The 23588-nt window shown below is 48.6% G+C and overlaps 1 protein-coding gene across 1 annotated transcript in view; it reads left to right on the top strand.

Annotated features, from left to right (window-relative positions):
- The window catches only part of SPNS3 (SPNS lysolipid transporter 3, sphingosine-1-phosphate (putative)), a 54618-nt gene that overhangs the window by 18884 nt on the left and 12146 nt on the right, over positions 1 to 23588 (top strand). The gene's annotated exons all lie outside the window — the stretch shown is intronic.

The raw sequence follows: 23588 nt of genomic DNA, 5'->3' as shown, positions 1-23588 counted from the left end.
GCCGAGAGGCAGCCACAAACAGTAACAGACAAAACCCAAACTCAGCTCCAGGGTCTGTGTCCTTAATTCACTGACGCTTGTTGGTATGGAGCAAACATGTCCTGGTGGCCACAAAACCATCACTGCTACTTAACGGATGCTCCAGCTGCCTGGGGGGGCCCGGCACTGGTCAGAAGGTGTAAGAAGGTTGAAAACCTTGGGCCAGAGCCATAGTACAGCAGGTAGGGCTCTTGCCTTGCATGTGTCCAACCTGCCTTCAAGCCTCCACCTGATATGATCCCCTGAGCTCGCCAGGAGTGATCCCTGAGCGCAGAACCAAGGGTAAGCCCTGAGTGTGGCCCCCCAAAAAACTAACAATAAAAACCACTGCAAAGGTTGGAAATCCTTCTCTCATTGGCTGAGGGAGCAGGAGGGTGTGGGGGGTCATCATTTCCAGCCCGGCAGGGAGGGCTGGATGCGCTGACTTGCAGTCAGGTGGGGGCACCGGCAGATGGAGGCCCCAGTCAAGGCCTGTCCTTCCGTTGGCTGGGGCTGTGCACCCCCTGCCAGCTCTGCTTCTGCCACTGTCTTGGCTCTGGTAGGTGGCTTCTTGGATGTGTTTCGGGGACACAGCTGTCCCCCCTCCTGCAGCCTGGCACCTCTCCAGAGCTGATGCTTCCTCTAGAAGTGACATTGCCTCTTGGTTGACAAAGACAGCTGGAGGAACTCGGGGTGAGCCCTGCTCCCAGGGTGAGGGCCAGAGCAGGAAGGTGGGTGCGGATGTGGCTCCCCTCCAGTGCTGGGAAGCTCACACATGGGCCTGACGGGCAGCCCAGCTGCACTGGACCCTCTGGCCTGGGCTCCTCACAGGCCTCCCACCACAGGCCCAGGTCAGGGCTCTGTCTGTGACTTTGAGGGTTTGTGGGAATTTCTTGTTTGAGGTTCAGCCTCCGGCTCCCCTCTGCCCCTCTCGCTCCAGCCTCCACCCCATCACACCTGCTCTTGTCTTTAATCCCCTCTGCCCTGCTTTGGCCCAAACAAGGCCGATTAAAGGAGTTGTTTCCTGGTGCTTAGACCTTCCTGCTCACTCACCACCATCTGTGAGATCTCTGATCTCGCACTCCTTCCCCACTTGAAAACCTTTCATGGCTTCCTGGTGCTTCTGGAACTAAGTCCAACTCCTTATGCTGGACATCCTGGACTCTTAGTAGCCTCATCTCCCTGCAATCCTGCCACAGAGGCTCTCTCCCTATCCCTGGGACCCACCCCATGCTCCCCTGCCCAGGCCCTCCCACTGCTCCCCCACTCCTGCCCAAGTTAGTCATGCATTTGAGGGTCACCTGTACACCTTCTCTGCATGGTCTCTGTGACTGCTAGGCCTGGTCTTCTCTCCCCGTGCTCAGCCCTGATTTCCTTGGGTTTCAAACTTCTCCTCTCTCGGCCCTAGTTGCTCCTGGTCTTTCTCAGTACTCCATCAAGAGTGTCAGGCACTTGGGGTGAGGAGGAGTCATCCCTGTGTCTGAGACAATGGTTGAGGGATCAGATATTTATACCCATGTGTCTATCCAACAAGTGTGTGTGAGTGTGTGTGTGTGTGTGTGTATGTGTTGGGGCAGGGGGCAGGTTGGGTCTCTAAATTAACATTTATTTACAGGCTGCACGTGCAGCTGTGCATAAAAAAATCCCGATTCTGTCTCTCTCTGTCTTACCTTCTTTTATAAAATTATTTATTTATTTTATTAGGTAGTTTACAATATTTTATTACATTTAATATTCAAATGTCTCTTGCCCGCATGCCTGGCTGTCTTCCCTGGGGCCCCTCAGAGGGGATGGGCTCCAGCTTCCCTCCCTGCCCCGAGCAGAGGTCCCGGCAGCCAAAGACCACTGGAACCTAGCCACAGCCATGCTCAAGGCCCCTCTCCACACGTTCAGACAGGCCTCACCCATGAAGGTACCGGCAGAGGAACCCAGGTGTGTGTAATCCCATCAACGGTCAACATCCAGAGACTTAAAAGCAAGCTCCAAGAAGCGCGTGGCCGCAAAGCGGCTGCGTGATATCTATAACCTACTTTTCCTTCTGGGAGAAACTCACAAGCTACTGAGAGCTTCCTGCCCACATGGGATAGCCTTGCAAGTTTCCCATGGTGTATCTATATGCCAAAGCCAGTAACCAGCTGAATCTCATTCCCCTGACCCTGAAAGAGCCTCCAATGCGGCATTGTTGGGAAGGCCAAGAAGAAAGAGGCTTCTAAAATCTCAGGGATAGGACGAATGTAGAGGTTACTGAGACCACTCAGGCCACTCGACAATCAACGGGATTTTGTGATTGTGATCGTGAATATTCAAACACCAATCCTATCACCATTGCACCACACCACCACCATATTTGGGATGTTTCCATCCCAAACCCCAATCCCTGTCCCATAGCACAACTGAAATAATATATTTTGTATTGTTTGTTATGAAAAACCACTGAAAATGCTATAAAAAAGTATCCATAGAGGAAACAGTGTGAAGATTGTTCTATTTTGGCAGGGGTCATAAAGATCTTCTTTAGGATATCATTAACATGTTGACAAAGGTTGAGTGAACTTTTGTATGTATATATATATATATATATATGAAAAATATGCATATAGTACATTTTTTTACTCTATGATTGGTATCTACTATTGAACCCCATCAAATGTGGTGTGGTAGTCTTGGAGAATGGGTAGGGAGTGTCTTATGATGTGTCAAGCAGCCGCAAATGCGACCACGGTCCAGGAATAAGTTGACTTGTGCGAGAGGCTTGGCCCAAGCATGCGGCCTTGAGCATGGCAGTGGTGGGGTTCTGGAGGTTTTTGGCTGTCAGGGTTGGGTCCCTTGGGGTGGTGAGAACCCTCTCTGGGGTGCCCCAAGTGAAACAGCCTGGCACAAGTTCCAGTGGCATGGCTATGGTGGGCATCATGTTGCTCCCTTCCGGGAGAAAAAGCCATGCCATCTGGATGGTGGCCGATGATGTCTTACCTTCTAGTCTGGAGAGATTCACACCAAGCAAGAGAATTAAGCAAGACTTGAGATTTTTGCTTTGTTTTGTTTTGGGTCATACCCAGTGGTGCTCAGGGCTGACTTCTGGCTCTGCGCTCAGAGATCACTCCAGGAGGGGCTCAGAGGACTATATGGGGTGTCAGGGATCCAATCTGGGTCAGCTGCATTCCAGGCAAGTGCCCTCTATTCACTGTACTATTGATCCTGCCCACATTTGAGATTCCTTCTCGTGAACTCATGATAATGCAGGGTAGGAAGGTGGGGTGAAGGAGGAAGATAGGGTGTGTGTGGATGTGGAGGGGAGAGGGCTGCGGTTTATTCTCAGGTGGCCAGAGTGGTTCATGGAGCTGAATGAGAGGTGTGGGATCGAGTGGTGTGGAGCTACACTGAAGCACTGCTCCTGGCAGAGGGAACAATAGCCACAGGGCCGGAGGCCGGAGTGTCCCTAGGGGCACACAGAAATTGCAAGGAAGGCACTGGGGCGTGTGGAGAGAGGTGACAGAGGGAGAGGATAGTCAGGTGTTGGCAGACAGATCACACAGGGCCTGTGGGCATCAGGTAGATGCTGAGACTCTTATACTGGAGTGGGGCTGACCTGGCGATGGAGAGATCTGACTGTCCTCTGCATCCTGTGGAGATGAGCATGTGGTTTGTCATTATCACTATTATCACTATTTTTTTCAAGGTTTGGGGGTCACACTCAGCAGTGCTCAGGGATTACTCCTGGGGGACCAGATGTGGTGCTGGGGATCAAACCGGCTGATCATGTGCAAAGCAGGAGCCTTAGCCCCTGTATCTCTCTAGCCCTCTTTATTCTGTTCTTGTGGTATATTATGTTGATTTACATTTGGGTGGGGGTTTGTTTTGTTTGTTTTGTGGACCCAAGCAGAAATTTTTTAAAGACCATGTGGTGCTGGAGAACAAATCTGGGTTCCTGCATGTACATCACGTACTCCCGGTCCTTTGAACCAACCCCGATATTTGTGTGTTTAACCAACCTTGTGTTCCAACCCTCTTTTGGTCATAATCTATAATGATTTTGTGTGATGCTTAATTAGCCTGCCAATATTTTGCTGAGGATTTTTGCATCTGTATTCACAAAAAATGTTGTAGTTTCCCTATGATGTTTTTATCTGGTTTTTGTATCATAGAATGAGTTGACAAGTGTTTCTTTCTCTTCCAATTTTTGGAAGAATTTGTGTTAATTCATCTCTAGATGTTTGTTAGAATTCACCAGTGAAGCCATCTGTTCTGGGCTTTTGTTGCTAGGAAGTTTTATGATTACTGACTCAATATTTACTTGTTGTAGGTCAATTAGGACTTTAAATTTCCTTTTAAGTCAATTTTGGTAGCTTGCATTGTTGTAGGAATTTATACATTTCTTTTGGTCAAGCTAATTTGTTGGTATACAGCTGCTCACTATAATTCTTGTCATTCTTTAAATTTTTGTAAGGTCATGAGTGATGTGTCCCCTTTCCTTCTTCATTTTTGTAATTTGAGTCAATCACTTTGGTTGGTTTTATTTTATTTGGGACCACATGCTGCAGTGCTCAGGACCTACTTCCTGGCTCTGTGCTCAGGAATTTCTCCTGATAGTGCTCACAGGACCATGTGGGGCTGGGATTGCACCTGGACCTCCTGCACGCAAAACATGTGCTCAGCCCTCTGGGCTATCTCTGAAGTCCAGTAATTTAAGTTTTTTCTCCCTACCCTCCTCTTTTATGGTCAGTTTTACTAAATACCTGTCAATTTTGCTTACAACTTTTGGTTTTTATTGATTTCTAAAACTTATCTGCTATTTGGATTCAGTATAGGATAGGAGAGAAATAAGTCAAAGGTGAATTCTAGGATGTTGACCTTGAAGTGGGGAGAGGATAGTGATGAGATAGCAAGGTTAAGGGGAAGATGAACAATCTGGTTTTGTGCATTCTGAATTTGTAGCAGAAGGTCAACATCCAGCTGGAGGTGTTAGTAAAAGTTGGCTGTAGGAGCCAGGCATCCACAGGACATGATGTCACTCCTAAAACTTTGGTGAGTGGGAACTGACTTCAGTCTCCCATGAAGGACTGTCATTAGGTTTGGGGAACTATGGGAACCAATATCAGAAAGGGAGTGCAAACATGTTTGAGGAATTAGCATTTACTATTAGCTTTTTACTCCCTCCCTCCCTCCCTTCCTCCCTCCCTCCCTCCCTCCCTCCCTTCCTTCCTTCCTTCCTTCCTTCCTTCCTTCCTTCCTTCCTTCCTTCCTTCCTTCCTTCCTTCCTTCCTTCCTTCCTTCCTTCCTTCCTTCCTCCCTCCTTCTCTCCCTCCATCCCTTCCTCCCTCCTTCTCTCCCTCCATCCCTTCCTCCCTCCCTTTCTCCCTTCCTTCCTTCCTCCATTCATTCCTACCCTCCCTCCTTCCCTCCCTTCCTTCCCTCCCCTCCTTCTTTTCCTTCAGTTTCTCAAATTTGAAAACCAAAAGGTCTTATCTTTTTACTCCCACACTCAGCAGTGCTCAGGGGCTATTCCTGGCTCTGCATTTGGTGGTGCTCAGAAGCGTGCAGTGCTGGGGATTGAAACTGGTGCTAAGCATGTCTCTCTGACCCTCTTTCTGGACTTTTTCTGCAAGTCCTGGGGAAATGGATAGTTTCCAAGATCTTCTGGGGAAAGACCCATGGGCATGTGGATCTGTGTGATAATGTGTGTACGATTCAAAGTGTGACTAAATTCAGGTCTGTGAATGTGAGTGTTGTGTGTTCTGTGCAGATCTACCTCTGTGTATGTGCAGTTGTGTTGTATATCAACTGAAGTCGCGTCATACTCGGTCCATATAGATACATGAGTATGCATGTGTCTTCTCTATGTATATCTGTGCATATCCATGTATGTCAGGTATGCAGATGCTTGTGTGGGATGTGCGGGTCTTTAGCTGAAGAGAGCTTTTCTTCCATGGCTTTTGTGGCTATAGTTGCATTACATGGAAAGGAGGTTTTTTAAATTTAATTTTTATTTAGATGATGTACTTACAAAGTTTTTAAATAATAGGATTTCAGGCATATAATTATTCTACCTCTAATACCACCACCCCATGACCTTGATCCATCAATGGCTCCAGGTTCCCTCCTACCCTCCAACCTGAATACTTGACAGATAAATTATTTTGTTTTTTTGTTTGGGGGCCACACCCGGTGATGCTCAAGGTTACCCCTGGTTCTGCACTCAGGAATTACTCCTGGTGGGGCTCAAGGGACCATATGGGATGCTGGGGATTGAACCCAGGTCAGCCATGTACAAGGTAAACACCCTTCCCACTATACTATCACTATTTATCTGATAATTTTTTTATTTAATTACTTTGGTCCCATGCTTTCAGTAATGTGGGAATGTGAGGATACACAACACACACACACACACACACACATACACCTCTCACCTTTACACCACAGAAAAGCCCAGGGCCCCTATGTTACTTTCAGAATTTCAGAAAAAAGGTATGATTTTTGTTTTTTTGTTTTTGCTTTTTGGGTCACACCCAGCAATGCACAGGGGTTACTCCTAGCTCTGCACTCAGGAATGACTCCTGGCGGTGCTCAGGGGGCCATATGGGATGCTGGGGATCGAACCCGGGTCATCCGCATGCAAGGCAAATGCCCTCCCTGCTGTGCTACTGCTCCAGCCCCAAGAGGTGTGTGGGTTTTTTTTGATGATTTTGTGTGTCTACCCCCAACTTTCCTGAAGTAGGAGCCAAGTCACACTGATGTTTCACGGCCATGAGGTTTCCTGAGCATGTACAGTCTTAGCTAGGCCTTCCGTGGAGCACCCAAGCCTGGCGGCCCACCTGAATGAAGACGCTTTCTCTCCTTGGCAGGGAACGGACCTCTCAGCTGTTCATTAGGATCCAGACACTCACAGCAGGTCTTGGCTTACACCCTTTCCGCTGGCCTTCTTCCCGGCACTGTTGCCCTTCAGCGGAGGAGAAGGGATTTGTGCTCGGGGTTGAGGCTGAGCCCATGGTGGCGGCTCCACTGTCACTGGCCTGTGACGGGAGGGCAGCACTGAGCGGTCTTTGTCGAGGTGGGCTTTGTGGTCCAGATGGCGTGTTGGGAATCAGGGATGGGAGCGAGGCTGCATCACATGGACGTCATTTCTGCTTCTTTGATTACTAGCTGTGTGGCTAAATCTTTGTTGTAGCTTGTTTTGTTTTGGGGCCACACCTGGTGGTGCTCAGGGCTTACTCCATGACTCTGCTCGGGGATCACTCCTGGTGGGCTCAGGGGCCCATATGGGGCCCAGGGGTCAAACCGGGTCTATTGCTGGCAGAGCACACGCCCTACCCACTGTGCCATGCTTCCAGCTTCATATGTGGTTAGATCTTGTTCTCGTTGAGTCTCAATTTTCTCTGCTGTAAAATTGAAACTACTAGTTATTACCTCTTTGGTTCCTTATTGTCATTTAGGAGCAAAATGAGCTTATGTGCTGGTTACTGTGCATACATAGAGGCTGTTCGTGGCTTAAGCCTCTAGAACAGGGACTGGTAGCTCAGAGGAGAGCAGCTTGCACGTATGAGAGCCCGAGTTCAATTCCTGACTTCTCAAAGTTCCCCTGATGGCTCTTCCCCCAGCACCACTGATGTGATTCCTGCTAAACACACACACATATCTGACAATGGCATTTTGCTGAAGACAATGCCACAGAATCCCTATGGTTCTCTTTCCCAGGGCTCAGCTTGGCTCCCGGTGATGGCCACCGTGGGATGAACAGCTGGGCCATGGCTGTGAGGTTCACTACTTGCTTTCCCAGTGTCTTGGGGCAGAAACTTGGGGCTAACTATTTCCCCTCTCCCTGCTTTTTTAAACTGAAGTTTGGGGTGTGTGTGTGTGTATGTATGTGTGTGTCTCAGATCTATTGGGGAGGGGTGTTGTACGCTCAATTGTGATGCCACTTAGTGATGGACCCACTTAGTGATATGAGGTGGTGCTAGGAATCAAACTCAGGGTCTTACGCACTTGAGGCGTCTACTCCATTCCTGAGCCACACCCCAAGGTGCAGTTTCTCCTTTCTTATGTTTCTGGATGGTACCTTGGAGGGTGCTGCTGGGTGCTGCCTGTGTGGTTGTCTTCAGCTGGGATATTGGCCAGACTGGAATGTCTAGTTGGCCTGTCTCCTGCCTGGCTGTTTTCTGGGACTGCTGGGTCCTCCTCCATGCCACCTCTCCGCCTCCACCAGGCTAGATTGGCTTCTTCCTGGCCAGTCTCAAGGCAACTTTCCAAGAGGACAGAAGAGGAAGCATCAAAGTCTAAAGGCGGAGGCCAACAATAGCACACTCCCATTTCCCTCTGATGTGACTGGGGGAAGGCCAGGCGAGTTTTGCCATGGATCGGAGTTATCCAAGAGTGTGGCTCACCAAGAAGCATTCTCCCTGAGGACCATTTTATAATTCCCCATCACTTGGGCTAACAGGGTCTTTCTGGCTGCAGTTGATAAACAGCCTAAGTTGGGGACACTGGCAGGAGCCTTTCCAATAATAGAGGCAGGAGGCGGTTGTGGCTTGGACCAGAGTGGTTATGCAGGAAGTGGGGAGAAGTGACCAGTCTGGGTGTATTTTGGAAGTAGAATCAACAGGATTGCCTGACGGGTTGGGTGTGGAGAATGAGAGGTGTGGAGGCGTTGGGGTGACTCCATGGTTTTTGGTCTGAGCAATTAGAAGCCTGGACTTGCCACCTATGGAGATGGAAAAGACTGAGGGAGGTGTGGGGGTGGCCAGGGAGGGGTGTGATTAGAAATTTAATTGTTTTTGTTTTTGTGCTGTCCCTGATGAGGTGCCAGGAAGCCTGCAGCATGGAGCACTGAGTCCACTTCAGTCCTTTGGGCCAGCTCCTGGGCACTAGAAACTCAATTTTAGGGCCTGGGGTGATGGTACAGTGGGTAGGGTGCTTACCACACACACAACTGTGTAAGATCCCTGGCACCTCATATGGTCCTGCAAGCATAGCCAGGACTGATCCCTGAGTGCAGAGTCAGGAGGAGCCCCTGAGCAGCGCTGGGTGGGACCCTACCCTGCCCTGCCAAAAAAGAAAAGAAAATAATGAAACTCAATTTTAGACATGCTAAATTTAAGATGCTTTTCACATTTAGACAATGAGCTGGAGACAGTAAGAGGCAGTTGGATCTATGAGTCTGGAGTTCAAGAGAGAGGTCGAGGCCGTTATTTAAAGCCACGAGATGAGATGAGCTCATTCAGGGAGCGAGCATGGCTGGGGAAGAGGTGAGGGCACAAGGCTAAAGCTCAGGAGCCCTCCACGTGGCAGAGATGAGTCTGTTCAATGCCACCACACAGGAATTGAGAGCGGGACCCAGCCACCCCTTCCACCATGCTGTCGCCAGTGCCCTGCATATTTTTACTGGGGGAGGTGCGGGGAGTTAAAAGGATCAAAGCAAAAGCAGAAAAGCACAAAGGAAAAAGCAATAATTAGGGGACTGGAACAATAGTACAACAGGAAGGGTGCTTGCTTTGCACACAGCCGAGCTGTGTCAGATCCTCAGCACCCATGATGTTCCCCCAATCACAGCCAGGAGTGACCCCTGAGTGCAGAGCCAACACTGAGCACCTCTGGACGTGGTCTCAAAACAAAAACAAACAAAATCGATAATTATCCCCTAGAGTGAACTCTTTTTTGTGTGTTTGTGGGCACACCCAGCAGTATTCAGAGCTTACTCCTAGGTCTGTGCTCAGGGATCACTCCTAGTGCACTCAGTAGGCCACACTGGGTGGTAGAGATTGAATCCAGGTCTGCTGTGTACAAAGAAAGTGCCCGAACTGCTGTACTATTGCTCTGACCCAAGAATACACTACTCTTAGTATCTCATCTTATTTGCTTCCATTTTCCAATTAATTAAATGGTATTATTCTCTATGTATCTTTCTGGACACACACACATATATATACATATATACATATGTATAGATTCCTGTTTTTAGACACATTTCTATGAAATTGAGGTCATATGATAGTATAATGTTAAAAGCAGATTTTTTGAGATGTAATTCATGTATCATATGACCTGCCCATTTAAAGTGCACAATTAGGGCCAGAGAGATGTGGTACAGAAGGTAAGGCACTCGCCTTGTCAGGCTGTGACCCTGGTTTGAATTCTACATACCACAGATGGCTCCTTGAACATTGTCTCTACTAAGCCAAGAGCCAAGAATAGCCCCTGAGTACTTCTGATTGTGCCCCCCAAGCCCAATAAATATATAAAGTACACAATTCAACTTGTATATTCACAGACCTGTGCAGTCATCAACTTTTGACCATTTTCACTACCCCAGAAAAAAGAGCCCATAGCCTTAATCAGCTTCTCCCCAATCTCTCCTCACTATTCTCTCTCCCAGCCCTAGGAAACTGCTAATCTGATTTCCACCTTTTATACATTTGTCTATTCTGAATATTTCATTTAAGTGGACACATATAATATCTTTAATTAACCTATATGAATTTGCCCAAATAAATTGAAGTGCTGTCAGATAAATTGTAAATTTTTAAATGATTTTTACACATTTTATTTTCATAAAGTAAATTATAAATTGTATGTGTTTAAATTATTAGAGTTTTATGCAGTTCAAGGATCAAATCCAGGACCTCTACCATGCAAAGCAAGTGGTCAACTGCTAGGCTATGGCCTTGTCCCCTCCAGCCCCTGATTAATAATTATATCATTATTATTACTACTTTTCCTAGACTTGTCACAGTCACAGTCTTTAAGCACAGATGTTATACAACTGATCCTTGAACACCATGGGCTTCAGCTGTGCTCTTTTACTTTTCCGTTTTCTTATAAACAGATACATACACCTACAGCATCAATTAAAAAAAGCAAATGTATTTTCTCTTATAATTTTCTTTGTGACCTTTTTTCTCAAGCTGACTTTATTGTAAGAAGGCAGCATATACACACATGACATGTAAAGCATCTGCAAATTACTTATGCTGTCAGTGAAGTTTCTAGTCAGCCACAGGCTAAACTTTTGGGATGTCAAAAATTATATGTGGATTTTGCATCTGTGAGGCCCCAGGTTTAATCTCTTGTACCCTATAAAACTTGTATGAGGTCTGGAGAGATAGCTCAATGGGCTGCATTGTCTGCTTTTCATGAAGAGTCCTGGGTTTGATCCCTAGCCCTGTGTAATCCCCAGAGCACTGCTGGGAGGGATCCTAAGCACTGAGCTCAGTCAGAATAGATCCTGAGCACTGTCAGGTGTAATCTCAAAACCAAAACCAACAAACCATCAGAGTCATATGAAGATTTGAGGGTTTTGTTTTGGGGTCACACCTGGCTGTGCCTGGGACTTACTCCTGGCTCTGCATTTAGGGAGTTACTCCCAGCAGGGCTCAGACAACCATTATGGGGTGCTGGGGATCAGACCTCGATGGGCTGTGTGCCAGGCAAGTACCTTATCCACCGAACTATTTTCCTGGCCCCTGCTTGATGATTTTCAGCTAAGCTTAACCCCATTATTCCAACAAACTGTTCTCATTTGACTGTAGTCCCAGACTGAAATAGAGTCAGTGTTCATTATGAGCCTGTTCTGTAGCTCCTCCATCAGTTTTTAATTTCGTTTCAATTCCTAACTGGGTAGATTTGGTGCTTAAGTAGCCATTCCCTCCAAATAACTAGAGAAATGAGATTGTGTTCTTGTTGTTCATTTGTCTTTGAGATTACGTCTTTGACTTATTAGTTCTGGTGCAGGAATGTGGGGGTGGTTTTTGTTTGTTTGTTTTAGTTTGGGTTTTGGGCCACACCCAGCAATTCTCAGGAGTTACTCTTGGCTCTGCACTCAGGAATTACTCCCAGCAGTGCTCAGGGCACCATATGGGATGCCAGGGGTCAAACCTGGATTGGCTACGTGCAAGGCAAGTGCCCTACCCGCTGTACACTATACCTCCAGCCCCTGAGGAACATGTTTTCTAACACTCACCTCCTTCTTCAACCCTTCTGATATCTTGAATAACTGAATATAAGGTTATTAGCCGACATTTTCTTTATTTTTTCATTTGCTGGTGACCTCAGACTGTGAGATGGTCCGGATCACCATGGAGCATGTGCAGCACTGGGGCTTAAGCTCCTGGCTGCACTCACCTGGGCACTTTCTCAGCCATGGAACCATCATTCAGGTTGTTCCTCCCCGAGGACCCCTGACAGCAGGGCTTTCTGGATCGCATCAGCACCTACAGGTGGCACCCAGATTTGAATTTGCAACTCTACACTTGTTGGCCAGTACTTCAAGCCACCAAGCTGTCTTCCAGCTCCTTCTTGCCAGGAATTACACACACTGGGATGAACTATTGTGATAAACTCAGATGACTCACATTTTCTTTGCCTCGTGACATTGCAAGTATTTGCTCTGTGGCCTTTCATATCTAATTTTGTTAAGGAGAATTTAGCCTGATTATTGTTATTGTTGTGGTTTGGCTTTGGGTCACACCTGGCTCAGAACTCAGGGGATGATGCGGTGTCAGGAATAGGACCAGGTTTCCCACATACGAAGCATGTACACTAGCCTTCTGAGCTATCTCCCCAGCCCACTCACCCTAATTAAAATAAATTCTTAATGTTGATTTAATTTTTCCATATGGATACCTGAAGTCTTCGTGATTTGTTTTTAAAGCTTTGTAGCTTAGGTAGTATATTAGTTACCCCTTACTGTTTAAGAAATCATTCTAAAACATATGACAACACATCTCTGTTATTTTAATTTTATTTATTTATTTATTTTTTATTGTGGAAAGTTACAAAGTTACAAAGTTTTCAGGTTTAAATCTCAGTTATACAATGCTCGAATACCCATCCCTTCACCAGTGCTCATATTCCACCACCAAGAATCCCAGTATAGCTCCACCCCGCCCCCTCACACCCCAAACACCCCCACGCCCCTAGCCCCCCCACCCTAAGCCCCCCCCCCGCCTGTGTAACTAATAAATTTCACTTTACTTTCACTTTGATTGCATACAATATTTCAACAAAACTCACTATTATTGTTTGGAGAGTCTCTCCCCTAAAGTCAGACCTGCTGAAAAGGAAGCATTAGGTAATATAAAATACTTTTATATTTTGGTGGGAGGAATACTTTTATTAAGTTTTCTTTTTGAAATATATTTGGTATGTGGTGTCAGATTTTGTGGTGGAGTCCCAGGATCAAACTCAATGTACTCTACCACTGAGCAACATCCCAGCTTAAGAACATTCTTATTTTATTTTATTTTATTTATGTTTTTGTGGTACTCAGAGGCTACTCCCATCACTTGGAAGACCATGTGGAGCTGACAATTGAACCCAGGACTCCTGCATGGAAAGTGTGTGGTGTAGTCCATCCTCTCACATTGTTCTTTGAGGGGTGGGAGGAAGGGGGTCACACCTGGTGGTGCTCAAGGTTTACCCATTATGGATTTTTTTCCCCTCTTGTGATGACAACCATTTTCCCCCCACAGGGCCCAAACCCAGTGGTGCTGGAGCGCATTGGGCCCTTCCCAACAATGCTTGGTCCAATAATGCTGGCTTGATGGTTTGAGCTCTGGCCCAGAGGTGCTCAGGGCCTGCCAGGGATAAAATTCTGCCTCACACATGCTAGGTTCTATTACTTGAGCTATCTTTTCAAACTCATGAAAACTTTAAAGAACTTTTAAGTCTCTTAGAAACCTTCAAATATGTGGTCTGGCATTATTAACTAGAGCCACGTTTCCTGTCCCACTGTGTCTGTGGTTCAGGAATCCAGGCAGAGCTTAGTTGATCCTCTGCTTCAGTGGCCTCTTGCAGGCTACAATTACAATGTTAATGTTGGGGCTGGAGCTATAGTATGGCTCTGGAGCTGGAGATTGGCTAGAGGCCCTGCTTTGCATGCAGGAGGCCTATATCTAATCCCAGAAATCACATGGTCCCCCCAGCATTGCTGGAGTAACCCACAAGCACGGAGCCAGGAGTGGCCCTTGAGCACTGCCAGCTGCAGTGCCCAAACCAACACTCCCACCCCACCCCCAAGAAGCTACCAGGTCCAACCATATTCAAGAGCAAAGAGTTACACACAGGTCATTAATTAAGAGGCAGTGGTCTCAAGCCATGTTTCAGAAACTGCTTACCAAAACTCCAATAGTTCTCAAAGCTAAATATTTTGTTATACCAAAATGTCTTCATCATAGTGTTCTTTATATCTGTTTAGTCAGTGTGAAGTAATCTCAGCATTTTATCTCTTTGAATAGTTCCTTCTTTTTCTTTCTTCCTTTCCTTCTTTCCTTCTTCCTTCCTCCCTCCCTTCCTTTCTTTCTTTCTTTCTTTCTTTCTTTCTTTCTTTCTTTCTTTCTTTCTTTCTTTCTTTCTTTCTTTCTTTCTTTCTTTCTTTCTTTCTTTCTTTCTTTCTTTCTTTCTCTCTCTCTCTCTCTCTCTCTCTCTTCTTTCTTTCTTTCTTTCTTTCTTTCTTTCTTTCTTTCTTTCTTTCTTTCTTTCTTTCTCTCTCTCTCTCTTTCTCTCTTTCCCTCTTTCTCTCTTTTCCTCTTTCTTCTTTTTTTTCCTCTTTGGGCCACACCTGGCAATACTCATTACTCATGGTTTACATCTGACTCTGCATTCAAGAATCTCTCCTAGAAGTGCTTGGGGTACCATATGGGATGCCAAGAATTGAACCAGACTTGGCCATGTGCAAAGCAAGTGCCCTACCTGCTGTTCTATCACTCAGGCCCCTGAATATTTCTTTTTTTTTTTTTTTTGCTTTTTTTTTTGGGTCACACCTGGCGATGCACAGGGGTTACTCCTGGCTCTGCACTCAGGAATTACTCCTGGTGGTGCTCAGGGGACCATATGGGATGCTGGGAATCGAACCTGGGTCGGCCTCGTGCAAGGCAAACGCCCTACCTGCTGTGCTATTGCTCCAGCCCCCTTGAATATTTCTTATATTTGTTATTTGTTGTCACAGGGTTAGGCTTTTGCCTTGCACACGGCCGACCCGTGTTCGATTCCTCTGCCCCTCTTGGAGAGCCCGGCAAGCTACTGAGAGTATGGAGCCCGCACGGCAGAGCCTGGCAAGCTACCCGTGTTTATTGGATATGCCAAAAGCAGTAACAATAAGTTTCTCAATGAGAGACATTACTGGTGCCCACTCGAACAAATCGATGAGCAACAGGATGACAGTGACAGTGACAGTTATTTGTTGTGCTTTTTTTAAGGTTGGATCATTTTCAGAGGTAGATCCAAGTTGAAGTAGCAAGACATTGAGGGGACCACACTGAGGGAGATGCCCTATCTCGGGTACTGACCTAGTTGTGCAGCCCTGCTTGTGAGCATCTCTTTAAATGTGTTGTCTGGCTTTCCACATCCTACTTTCTGCCTTTTAAAAAATTTTATTTTTGGTTTTTGGGCCACACCTAGCAGTGCTCAGGGTTAATTCCTGACTTTGTGCTCAGGGACCACTCCTGATAGGCACAGGAACCATATGGGGTGCCAGAGATCAAACCCAAGCTGGTTGTATGCAAGGCAAGTGCCCTACCCACTGTACTAACCCTCTGGCCCCATCTACTCCCTGCCTTGATCATCTTTATCCACCTTTCATTTTTCCTTTACTTTTCCCTAAATGTTTTCTTTTCTTGTATTTTTTAAACTCCCAAAAACAAGAACTGATCAATGAAATTTGCTGTATCTTTTCTCTGTATCTGTAATTCTGCTTTTATAGATGTTGGGTCTATTTCTAATTATTTTATTAGTTCTTTAATAATGTTTGTTGCCTTGGCACACACCCCTTTGCTTCCTTAGGTCTATGAAATCTCATCCTATTGGGTTTATATTTCATCTTTTGATCTTTATTAAATCAATACTCAGTATAGTGTTTGGGGGTGCCAGACCCATCAGTATTCAGGGGTTATTCCTGGTTCTGCCCTAAGGATCACTCCTGGCAGTACTTAGGGGACCATATGGGATGCCAGCGATCAAACCTGCGTCAGCTGCGTGCAAGGCAAGCACTTTACCTACTATTCTATCTTTCTGGTCCTAGAACTCAATACAATCTGAAGAAATTATAAGGAATTTCATCCTGCTCCCTCTATTATGTCTTCTTTTTTTTAAGACCTTTTTTTGTGGGAGGAACTCACACCAGGCATGTGGCAATGCTCAGGGGTTATGCCTGGCTCTACACTCAGGAATTACTTCTGGTGGTGCTCAGGAGACCATATGGGAAGCTGGGATCGAACCCAGGTCAGTCACGTGCAAAACAAATGCCCTACCTGCTGTACTCTGGCCCCTCCATTAGGCCTTCCAGGTTGAATTCTTCTTGTTTGGGGGCCACTCTAGTGATCTCATGTACTACTTCTTAGTAGGGGGACCGTGTGATGCTGAAGACTGAATCTTGGCCTCCTACTTGCAAACCATGTGCTCTAGTTCATTGAATTATATCTTTGGCCCCATAGATTTTTTAAAAAATTCCTTCATCTATTCTGTTTTTCCTTCTCCCTTTTTCTCTATTGTCCTCTCTCTCTCTTCCTTTCCTCCCTCCCTCCTTCCCCCTCCTACCTTTCCTCCCTCCCTCCCTCCATCCCTCCCTCCCTCCCTCCCTCCCTCCTTCCTTCCTTTCCTCCTTCCCTCCTTCCCTCCCTCCCTCCCTCCCTCCCTCCTTCCTTCCTTTCCTCCTTCCCTCCTTCTCTCCCTCCCTCCCTCCCTCCTTCCTTCCTTTCCTCCTTCCCTCCTTCTCTCCCTCCCTCCCTCCCTCCTTCCTTCCTTCCTTCCTTCCTTCCTTCCTTCCTTCCTTCCTTCCTTCCTTCCTTCCTCCCTCCCTCCCTCCCTCCCTCCCTCCCTCCCTCCCTTCCTTCCTTCCTTCCTTCCTTCCTTCCTTCCTTCCTTCCTTCCTTCCTTCCTTCCTTCCTTCCCTCCTTCCTTCCTTCCCTCCCTCCCTCCCTCCTTCCTTCCTTCTTTCCTTTTTTCTTTTCTTCCTTCCTTCCCTCTTTCTTCCCTCGAATGTTCCCTTCTTAGCTCTCTTTCTTTCCTGTGTTTGTATACTTTATGTGCTTGATGCTTTCACCTAGCCTAGATACGAGCAGCTCTGCTCAGACAGAGTTTGTGTTGATCATAGGTGGTTCTGTTCTTGACTGTCTTCCAGCCCTCCTTTGGAGCAATCTCTCCTCTAAGGTGGCTGCCTTTCGAGAGTTGAACAGTAGGTTTTCAGTCGCCTGGGGGAATCTCAGGGCTCCGGTGAGGCTGTGAGGAGTCTTTGTTGGAACACCTGTGATCTGTGTTCTCTTCTGGGATTTAGTTAAATGCTCTATCATAGGGTTCATTCTACTTAATTACTGGGTGCATCCCCCTTCTGGAGTGGGGGCTGTGCTTGGGTCTTGATTGGAGCCAGTAACACAAGGCATTGCTTACTTTCTCCACTTTCACCTACTTTTCCCTCTGTGGTTCTTTGTTAAGAGTGAAAGTTAAAGGGCCCGGGAGACAGCATAGGAGCCAGGGGACCCCAGTTCGATCCCCGTCACTGCATGCCCACCAGCACTTTTGATTGTACCCTGGTGACTACCCAAGAACCGCCAGTTGTAACCCTGAAGGCCCCTGAACACTGTGGCCAGCTGCATAGCTGAGAGTATCTCTGGGAGAGGTCTCAAGGCCCAGCTTTAAGCCTCCCTGAGCCCCCCCCGCCCCACACACCCAAGAGTGGAAATTCAGGACCCTTTGAGAAATCCAGAGAATATCTCTGGAGTGAGTCCCAGACTAGGGCTCTAGATTTTATGGATGATGTTCCACAATCATAGTTTTTTCCTAACTCCTTGACTGTATATATTTACTATTCATCTCATTCGGTTTCATTCTTTTCTCTGATGAAAACAATTTTTTTCTGAATATTTTTCTTTCTTTATTTATTTTTGTGCTGGCCAGAAAGGCTGTCCCCCTTAGACCATCCCTGGTCCCAGTTTTTTACTTTAGAGAGAAGGCAAGTCTGGTGCAATCTTCCACCCTCACACAGCCGCCCCTTCCGTGCCTCTGGGCCCATGCCAGCCCTGAGCACACTCTATATTCCCTGCCCACCCAGGGACAGCTAGTGGACCCTCTTACCATGCACAGCTAGTGGACCTCCAGGCACAGTCACAGACTTGAATCCTGAGCAAGGGCCAGAGCTGGAGGCTTGGTACGGGCCCCATCTGGTGTCCCTAGTGGTTGGGAGGGTCAGCTGCAGTGCGTGTCCATGGAGTGATCAATGGGGTACATTGAGGGCTTTGGGAAAGACTGTGAGATCTGCTTTGGCCCTGGAGTGGCCAGACAGTGGGCCAGGAGGTACTCGAGACCTGAGGCTGGGGGGTGCTCTGCCTTCCCACACTGGGCTCTTGGATGGTTACAGGGATAAGCTCTTTTCCTCTTACCTCTGGGGCCAGAGTGATGAGGCCTTGCCAAGAGCCACCTCATGGGGGCTAGTGAGGCAATTTTTTCATAACAGAGTTTCAGTATACAATGATCTAGCACCAATCCTACCACCAGTGCCCACTTCCCTCTATCAGTGCCCCCAGGATCCCTCTCACCCCCCACCTGCCTTCTTGATTGACGTATTTTTAAGTTGGGCTGTTGTAGCTTGGGTGTCAAGTATTCAGTGCCGTTGACTCTGTGGTTTAGATAAACAGATGTGCCACAACTCTACACTGCCCAAGTGGCCCCTGCCCTGGTTACCTCCTGCCCGCCTCTCCTTGGACCTAGATTATAGAAGTGAGGAGGATAGGAAAGGAGAAGAGTGACTCGGAGGAGCGAGACAGTGCCCGCTCCCCACTGCCTGCCCCCAGGCTGCTGTGCTGCTGCCGGCCCCAGGCGGTGCCCTTGTGCCCTGAAGCCAGTCCTGGCAATTACAGGTTGGCAGGCCCAGGAGTGAAGTGTGCCAGTCAGCATGGCAGCCTGCTGGCGGCCAGTCTGAGCAGGGGACCTGGGTCCAGATGGGCTCAGCCACTCTGGGGAAGGAGCTGATTCAGCAGTGGAGCTGAATCAGGGTGGAAGATGGCTCTTAGCTTCCGGTTTCTACATAGTCTGGGGGACACGTTTGCCCTCTTCCTCCCTGGGGGACCTAGATACACTCTCTATAGCTGAGAGGTCAGTTAGCATCCAGTGGGAGACAGATGGGCTTAGATAAAGACATGGTGGGTGAGAGGGGGCGTTGGGTAGTACAGCAGGCAGGGCATTTGCCTTACATGAGGACAACCGAGTTCCATCCCTGGCACCATATACGGTTCCCCCGAGTCCCTGAGTGCGGAGCCAGGAGTAGGCCCTGAGTACCACCAGATGTGGTTGTCCCCAAAACAGAGGTGAAGACATGGGTTTCTTTATATCCTGAGCAAGTATTCCATGTTCTTACTCTTGCTCCTCCTCCATGCCTACCTGGCACAGGTGACCACAGGGAGTGCTATGCATGTGTGTGTGCATTTCCACCTGCCTGCCCATGCACCAGGCAGAAGTGTGTTTGTGTGCGAGTGTGTGTGTCCCACTGTCCCTACTGTGAGGCCACAGTGTGCTCATGTCCATGCCAGGCTGGCCCCAGCAGACTGGCTCCGTGTCTGTAGTGTGACTGTCCTCCCTGTTCCCTGCATGAGTGAGGACTTGTGGTGTCCATGCATGTGTGCCTATGTATGAGTGTGCATATGTGTCGAAAGATGTATTCTCTTTTTTTTTTATTAGTTTATTTTTAATTAGAGAGTCATCGTGAGGGTACAGTTACAGATCCATACATCTTTGTGCTCATGTTTCCCCCATACAAAGTTCGATAACCCATCCCTTCACCAGTGCCCATTCTCCACCACCAGTAAACCCAACATCCCTCCCCCCCTCCCCAGTCCCGTCTCCCCCCACCCCACCCTGCTGGGCAGGGAATTCCCTTTTGTTCTCTCTCTCTGATTAGGTGTTGTGGTTTGCAATAAAGGTGTTGAGTGGCCATTGTGTTCAGTCTCTAGTCTGTATTCGGCCCGCATCACCCTTCCCCCACATGACCTCCAACCACATTTTACTTGGTGGTCCCTTCCCTGAGTTACCCAGAATGAGAGACCAGCCTCCAAGCCATGGAAACAATCTCCTGGTACTTATTTCTACTATTCTTGGGCGTTAGTCTTATAGTCTATTATTCTATATTCCACAGATGAGTGCAATCTTTCTATGTCTGTCTCTCTCTTTCTGACTCATTTCACTTAGCATGATACTTTCCATGTTGATCCACTTATATGCAAACGTCATGACCTCATTTTTTCTAACAGCTGCATAGTATTCCATTGTATAGATGTACCAGAGTTTCTTCAACCAGTCATCTGTTCTAGGGCACTCGGGTTTTTTCCAGATTCTGGCTATTGTAAACAGTGCTGCGGTGAACATATAAGTGCATATGTCACTTCGACTATACTTTTTGGCTTTTCTGGGATATATTCCCAGCAGTGGTATTGCTGGGTCAAATGGGAGCTCAACCTCTAGTTTTTTGAGAATCGTCCATACTGTTTTCCAAAAGGACTGAACTAGCCGGCATTCCCACCAGCAGTGAAGAAGGGTCCCTTTCTCCCCACATCCTCTCCAACAGCGGTTGCTTTTGTTCTTTTGTATGAAAGATGTATTCTCTTGGGTGAGGTCTTACACATATACGTGTCTGTCTGTACATGGCTGTGTGGTTGCCTCAGTATGTGGAGACATATGCATGCGTATGTGAACTATGAGTGCATGTGTGTGAATGTGTGAGCGTGCGAGCGTGTGTGAGTGTGTTTGTGCTTGTGTGTGAGTATGTGTCTGTGTGTGAATGTGTCTGTGTGCATGAGTATGTGTATGCACATGTGAATGTTTATGTGTGTGTGTGAGTGTGCATATGAGTGTGAGTGTGTTTGAGTGCGTTCAAGTGTGCCTTGTTTGAGTATGTGTGATTCTGTTTGAGTGTGTGTGTGTGAGTGTGTGTGGGTATGTGTGTTTGAGTGTGTGTGAATGTGTTTGATGGTGTATGTGAGTGTGTATAAATGAGTGTTTGTACGTTTGTGGGTGTGTGTGTGTATGAGTGAGTATGTGTGCATGTGTCTCTCTGGTCGGGGTGAATAAGGACAGGCAGATTTGTTACTGCTGCCTCAGCTTGGGGAATCCTCCTGGGTCTGGAGTCTCAGGCTCCGAGACAGCATTCCCAGGCCTCGTCACCCTTGGGACTGAGGCAGTGAGCAGCACAGCACACTCAGACTCCAAGGGGACAAATGTAGGGTGAACTCTCTGTCAGATGTTCACCCCAACCCCAGGAAAGGGCTGGGAAACTGGAGGAGGGATGGGGGCAACCCGAACCAGGCCGGCAGAGAGGATAGCAGAGAGCAGATCAGACGTGCAGGACTCAGAATGGGCCTGACTCGATGATGGGGTCGGGGGGACTGAGCCCCCTGCTCCCTTCCCTGCACCCGGCCTGGTGACATGGAGAGGGGCCATCCCAGGGAAGCTCTTTAGCAGCTATTAGCATTAGAGCTAGGGCCTGTGCCCTGGATGGCTCCATCCCCCTGGTGAGGACAGCGATGATGGGGTGGGGGAGGAAAGGGACAGGAGGAGGACATGGAGTCAGGCAGAGAGGAGTGTGGGGCCCACAAGAGGGAGCATCCAGGGGGGGCTGAACTTCTGGCTCAGGCACAAGCAGAAGTTACTTTGAACTGCCGGCCTAGTTCTTCATGGTGACTTTCCTACAAACCAGCGCTCTCTCTGTTTGGTTTGGTTTTTAACTGTGGAATCCGAGTCTGAATTGGTCACGGAAACCATTGAACTCTGAGATGCATTCGCACCCAGCCGGGGGGCAGCTGAGTGTGCCAGGGAGGTTACCAGCTCCAGACATCAGACACCTGGTATTCCCGCTAGGCCACCCACAGTGTGGCACAGTTGGGGAAACTAAGGCCCAGAGCCCCCGAGACATCTTCGGGGCCGCCCAGCGTGGCGGGGAGGGGCTGTCCCCACCCCCAGGAGCACACACCCCTCTGTGGGAGAACCCCTCCAGAGCCCCCGCAGCCGCCTGGGGAGCCTCTGTAATTACAGGATTAGGAGGCTGCCTCTCCCCTTCGCCCCTCAAAGCCACTGTGTGGAGGCCAGGCTCTGCGGCGCGGCCTGTCCCAGGTGTGTCTGAGGAAACCTGGCATCCTCGGGCGCTGGTGCGGCCTGAAAAGCCCCATTGTGGCTGCAGTCGCCCTGTGCGCGGCTCTATTTCGGGGTCGGGTCCCACCCTGCTCCAGCTGGAGGAAGGAAAAGGTGTATTTCAGTATGTCCTGTGGGTGGGTGCGGAGCCTGGGCCAGACAGACATGGGGGCTGCAGCCCTGCCAGTGGGCTCTGAAGGGATGGAGGGAAGGAAGCAGCTGCAGGAGGTGTGGCGGGAGGGGCCTTGTCCAGGTGGTTGTTTGGATTGAGGGGAGGATGGGTGTGAACCCACCAATCCGCTGGGCTCTCATGTAGCCCTGGGGGCAGGGTTGGCAGACCCTGCCTCGCTGGAATTTGGGCCTGCGGCCTGGCTGTGCCACACCCAAGACCTGCCCACCAGCAGCTTCCTGATTCCTCTTCTGTGGGGGCCGCACCCAATGCACATGGGCCCAGAGGAAGGCTGGTCCTACCCTCCAAGGCCCCCCCCAGTTTGGGTGTGGAGGGTTGAGACTTGTTAGGCTAAGAGAACACACACACACACACATACACACACACACACACACGTGCACACTCACCACACACATGCACATACATATGCATACATATGCACACACGTAAATCGATGCATGCTCACGCACATACACATGCACATACATGTGCATACACATACACACACACATACATGCGTCACCCAAGAGGGTTCTCACTCCAGCTCCTTTTCCTCGACGCCCTTGACCCCTTTGTCTGGCATGACCTTGGGGGTCTTCCCTGCCCACCCGTATCCTGCTGATCCTTCAGTGCTCCTTCAGGGCCAAATCCATCTCCCAGTCCTCCCCAGTTGGCCTTCCCTCTACCTGCTTGCCTGCCAGCCTTGTCTGGCACTTTAGCTGCTGAGGCTGTCAGGGACCCCCCTCACTGCATCCTCCTGTCCCTTCCTGCGTGGCACCAGCTAAGGGAGTGAGGCCTGGACCAGAAGTGGCCCCTGTCTGTGAAGGAGGTATCACTGCCTTATAAGGGGCCATGGGGAGCCGGGGCTAGAAGGGTGCCTGGTACACAGAGGGTGTTCAGGCAGTGCCCTTAGCTGCCTCTGCCCTAGTGCTCACAGGCCTGGGGTGCCAGAGCCGGGCTGCCCTGGGCATAGCCCCGTGACTCATTCCACTCCAGCCATAAGCTCTTGAAAGCTCTGAGAAATGAAGCTTTTTTTCTTTCTGTTGCTTCATTAAACTCTTCTTGAGTGAGTGGAATGAGGATTGTCTTAATCCTTTGGCAGGAAGCAGGGGGTTTGGGGAGCTGGGAGAGACCTGGAGTGGCCCAAAGTCACTGTAGACATCGGGGCAAGGAGGCAGGGGGCATGTGGGGTGACACCAGCCCCATGCTGCCCAGGGCAGAGGGTGGAGAACACAGGTTCCTAAAACCTCACGACCGGCTGGCTTTGCTCAGGGTCCGCTGGGCCCTGAGGGTGATGCCCCCTGGC

Source organism: Sorex araneus, chromosome 3 (assembly GCF_027595985.1).
Source record: "Sorex araneus isolate mSorAra2 chromosome 3, mSorAra2.pri, whole genome shotgun sequence".
NCBI lineage: Eukaryota > Metazoa > Chordata > Mammalia > Eulipotyphla > Soricidae > Sorex > Sorex araneus.
The sequence above is the reverse complement of the archived record's forward strand: the minus strand, read 5'-3'. Positions and strand labels throughout refer to the sequence as shown.